Below are 5,373 nucleotides of genomic sequence, written 5' to 3' on the forward strand. Positions count from 1 at the left end.
GCTCCAGCATAAACTTCCTCTCCTGCCATCTTGACATTTATAATCCAAATGTGTGCTGACTGATCAACACAGTGTCAAATAACTGTGTGTTCACAGAAAATCTGAAATCGCCATCCACAAGTAAAACGTAGTCAGGGGGCTTCACACACTGCACCAGGTTTGAATCCTAAGCAACCTGCCTACACATAGTTTGAAGTACATTACCAATGAAGCTACTGTAGTAGGTAAAAGCTGTGTGGTGGAAAACCTTGGTAGAGCATGGGTGGAATAGGCATTGTGGTGCTCATGTGAATTCTTTCTTTTTCGGGTTTCAGACCAAGCCTATTCTCATTTAAAATGTAGATTTCTGTTTTTAATTAGCTAAGGGGTTTAGTTGAACAAACTATTGTAATACCTTTCTTGTGACTTGTTTGAAGTTACATCATGTAAATGAAGATGAATACAGCAATAACCATATATTACTTTAGGTTAATGAGGTAGCAGTATACATAGTTGAGACAGACATGCTGAACAGTAGTAAAGCTATATAGTACCATAGCCAAGTTTCATCTACCCATTCACCCGCAATTTGTAGCACCCACCTGGGTGATGCTACGGCAGCTATTCTGCATCCGAAGCTCACCACACCTCAGCGATCACAGTTAAGAGATAAGGAGGGAATTATGCTAATTATGAACCAGGGGTGATTAGGTGGTGATTGAGTAACTGTGTATAAGGAATCTCTTAACTTGGTGCTCATGTTCAGTGGACAGACCTGCCCTGTGGAAACCAAGAAATTGGACATAATAGGCATTTGACAGTTTTGGGGTATTTACAGTTGAAGTCGGAAGTTTACATACACTTAGGTTGGAGTCATTAAAACTCGTTTTTCAACCACTCCACAAATTCCATGTTAACAAACTATAGTTTTGGCAAGTCGGTTAGGACATCTACTTTGTGCATGACACAAGTTTGTTTGTTTACAGACAGATTATTTCACTTATAATTCAATGTATCACAATTCCAGTGGGTCAAAAGTTTACATACACTAAAGTTGACTGTGCCTTCAAACTCAGTGCCTCTTTGCTTAACATCATGAGACAATCTAAAGGAAATCAGCCAAGACCTCAGAAAAGAAATTGTAGACCTCCACAAGTCTGGTTCATCCTTGGGAGCAATTTCCAAACGCCTGAAGGTACCACGTTCATCTGTACAAACAATAGTATGCAAGTATATACACAAGTAACCAAAAAAAAAGTGTTAAACAAATTAAAATATTTGTTATATTTGAGATTCTTCAAATAGCCACCCTTTGCCTTGATGACAGCTTTGCACACTCTTGGCATTCTCTCAACCAGCTTCACCTGGAATGCTTACCCAACAGTCTTGAAGGAGTTCCCACATATGCTGAGGACTTGTTGGCTGCTTTTCCTTCACGCTGCAGTCCGACTCATCCCAAACCATCTCAATACGGTTGAGGTCGGGAGATTGTGATGCAACACTCCATCACTCTCCTTCTTGGTAAAATAGCCCTTACACAGCCTAGAGGGTGTGTTGGGTCATTGTCCTGTTGAAAACAAATTATACTCCCACTAAGCCCAAACCAGATGGGATGGCGTATAGCTGCAGAATGCTGTGGTAGCCATGCTGGTTAAGTGTGCTTTGAATTCTAAATAAATCACAGACTGTCACCAGCAAAGCTCCCCCACACCATAACACCTCCTCCACCATGCTTTACGGTGGGAAATACACATGCGAAGATCGTCCGTTCACCCACACCATATCCATCATTTGTACATTTTGTTTTCTTATAATATATACTGAAATGAATACACAAAACATTGATTTCTTTAAAGTAGATGTAATTCAGTTTGGCCATCATGTTATATTTGTGTTTGGAAACATCCTAGATGTGGAGATGTGGTAGAGAGCCCCCTCTCCTGGATTCATGTAGCGTGACACTTACTGTTTGTTGTATACTTCAGATAGGTGCAGTGGCCCAAAGACACTAACATGATGTTAATAATAGATGCATCTTTAACTTAACAGAAATGTCAGTGAATGTGTTTTATGAATGGTCAAAAGTTAAGAGATCCAATCCAGTAGCAGTGCGTGGATAAAATCACTGAGGAAGCCAAGCTAGAAAAAAGCCATATTGCAACCTATGTGTTGTGATAAATGCGTTGTTTGCTCTATATCCTGTTAGTTATAGGCCTTACCACCATGATATATAGGCCTAAAGTCCGAGACAATAAGAAGACAGTGGCAGAATAAATACAACCACACCTTTGTTTCATCACAAAACCTTGAAGTCTACAAAGCATTTTGCATGTAACAAACAGTTACATAACCTACAGTTAATGTTTCCGACATTTTCGGACTACTAAACAACCATGCTTAGTTTAACACAGTGACAACTAAAAGATACCAAAAAGGATTTAGTGCAATCAACGTAAGCTAAATATGACGTGGCTGTCCATGGTACTGATTTGTGTGTGCAGTCGTGCAAGAAGAAAAAACATGTTGACTCACCCTACTTGTAGAGAAACGCCAATGATATCCTCCTCTCTTTCATGTTGCCGAAACAGTCTATGACTGTCATATGTTACGAACCGGCTCGTAGCCCATAACATAGAGGGAGACAACGCGGATATAAAGGAATAACAAAAATATATGTATTAAATAAAGTAAACTATATACAAGTAACAATGGTGTGAGTAGTCAGTAGTGTAAGTGAGTGGATGCATGCATAGATGGTGATAATGAGGTGTGTTGAGAGATGCCAAAATAAACAAACAAAAGAAGCCCCAAAATGCCATAACAAAAAAACAATAGTGTGTCTGTGTGGAGGGAGTCTCCTCTGTATGGGGAAAGGTGTATTTATCCCTGGGAAAACCCGAGCCCAGGTGTGTCCCATTTCACTGACGACCCTCCCAGCTCCGCCCACCGACATCCTATTAAGGAAAACAAGAGCAGAGAAAGAATTCAGCAGACAGAGAGGGAGGGGCAGACAGAGAGGGAGGGAGGGAGGGAGGGAGGCCCCCCATTAAACGGAGACCATCAAGGACCCCGGAACACCACACCAACCAAAAAACTAATAAAAAAATATATACATAAACAAACATACTGCCCTGGTTAAAGCTGCCCCAACCAATCTTGTCCTCCCCAGACCTAAGCAACCTTTGCGCACAGGAAGCAACCTTTAAGAGGAATGAAGAAAACGAGGACAGCAGGGAACAGATGACAGGAGCGACAGAACAACACAAAACAACAAAAATAAACAGTGGCCGGTCATGTGAACGACACGCATACATTACAACACTCGGAGACAACGTGCATGCCGATCAAATATTCCTTTCATCCTCCCCTGTGAAGATGACAGCTTCTCTTTAGCAATCTCACCAGCAGTGTACAGGCGTCGCCGGAAATCACACACATAAGATAACAGGGACTGAGGTGGCTTGGGAGACTTCCAGTCATCCTGGAGTACCACTAGAAGCCGATGCACACTATGTCCGAATGCTAGGTCATTTGGACTGAAACTTGTGCTCTCCTGTGAAATCTCCCTGGCGGCTAACAGTAACCATGGCAACCCCTCCTCCCAATCCTTATCCATCTCCGTACAATAAGCTCTCAACAAAGACTTAAGTGTTTGATGGAAACGTTCCAGCACTCCTCGACTCTGCGCGTGATAGGCGCTAGCCAAATTGTGTTTAATATGGAGCTGTTGGAGAACCTGACCAAACAGATTAGAGGTGAAATTAGAACCTTGGTCACTGAATAAATGTAGGGATTCCAAACAGCGGGAAATTGAGTCAAAGCTTTTAGCACAGACTTAGTCGTGATAGACCGGAGAGGATAGGCAGCAGGAAACCTAGTGGTCTGACATCACAGTGAACAGGTAACTACTACCATTCTTAGAGCGAGGCAGAGGGCCAACAGTCAGACACTCAAATGGCTGGCTGACAACGTGAATAGGAAATAGCGGTACCGGCTTAATAGCTTGTTTAGGTTTACCCATTAATTGACAGGTGTGACAGGTTTTGATGAACACGGAAACATCCCTCTTTAACCTAGGCCAAAATAAATGTCTTAGTATGAGATTGTAGGTTTTCCTCACGCCCAGATGTCCAGTAATATCGTTGTGGGAAGTTTTCAACACCAACTCACGAAATGTAACTGGTACAACAACCTGACTAATAGCCTCCCCCACAAAACAACAACTATGAGGCACCCATTTTCTTATCAGGACATCATCCTGGAGAAAATATTAAATTAAATTATTAAAATAGCCATTGGTGACATCTCCCAACTATTCCACAGGCACAATTTGGTTATGCAACTCTTCTAATGTGGGGTCAGCCCACTGCTCCTTGATTAGATCGGAGCGGGGCACAGATAACGGGATAACAGGGAAAGTAGTGACAGATTTTGTAACATTATCGTTAGCCGGCGCAGTGACCAGGTCGCCACGGCTCATGGAACGCATCACCGCACATGCAGAGAACACCTCTGGGAAACTCCACGCGCTCTCATCGGGAATCCCTACAAACGACGGCTTAGCGGAAACCACTAGAGGTGGAGACACGACAGGCCATACATGCTCACCAGCCAAGTTATTCCCAAGGATAACGTCGATAACCTCAACAGGCAATGAAGGACGCACCCCTACAACAACCTCACCTTTCACCAGTTCAGAATCCAACATCAGTTTATGCAATGGAACTGACAGAGTGTTCAATCCGATTCCCCTGATTAAACACTATTCCCAGAATCAGTCTCAACAGAGAAGGGTAACATAGACTCTAACACAAATTACTCAGAGGCACCTGTGTCCCTCAGGATCGTCACTGGCACCGGGTCGTTACTTCCTAACAGAGACACAAAACCCTCCGTAATGTAAGGTAAATAATCTGGGTCAATTGGGACTTTCACATGCACCTGGGCATGAGACGAAGTGACAGGAGTGAACGGATGTGAGACAGGTGCTGCTAACGCAGTAAGCTTAGGTTTAACGTTAGCACAAGTACTGAATTTACCCTTAACCCTGAGAACAGGACATTCGTTTTTGCGGTGACCTGAACCCTGACAGTAGTGACACTCTTGACTGAAGTCAGCTTTACCACGGGAGCCAGGCTAAACCCTAGATGAATGAAACTCCGCCCGTGAACCAGTGTCTCGGTGGGTGAGGCCCAAATCTCTACGAACACCCCCACTCACTCCGAATACGGGGCCACCTTTGTGAGTCAAAACATACTCGTCCACCAAAACCGCAACTTCAGAGACCGTCTTCACTTTTCATTCGTTAATGTACGTGGCTATTCAATCAGGGATTGTGTCCTTAAATTGCTCTAGCATAATCAGATCACACAGCACCTGGAAAGTCTTAACCAC

Source organism: Coregonus clupeaformis, chromosome 4, assembly GCF_020615455.1.
Source record: "Coregonus clupeaformis isolate EN_2021a chromosome 4, ASM2061545v1, whole genome shotgun sequence".
Lineage (NCBI taxonomy): Eukaryota > Metazoa > Chordata > Actinopteri > Salmoniformes > Salmonidae > Coregonus > Coregonus clupeaformis.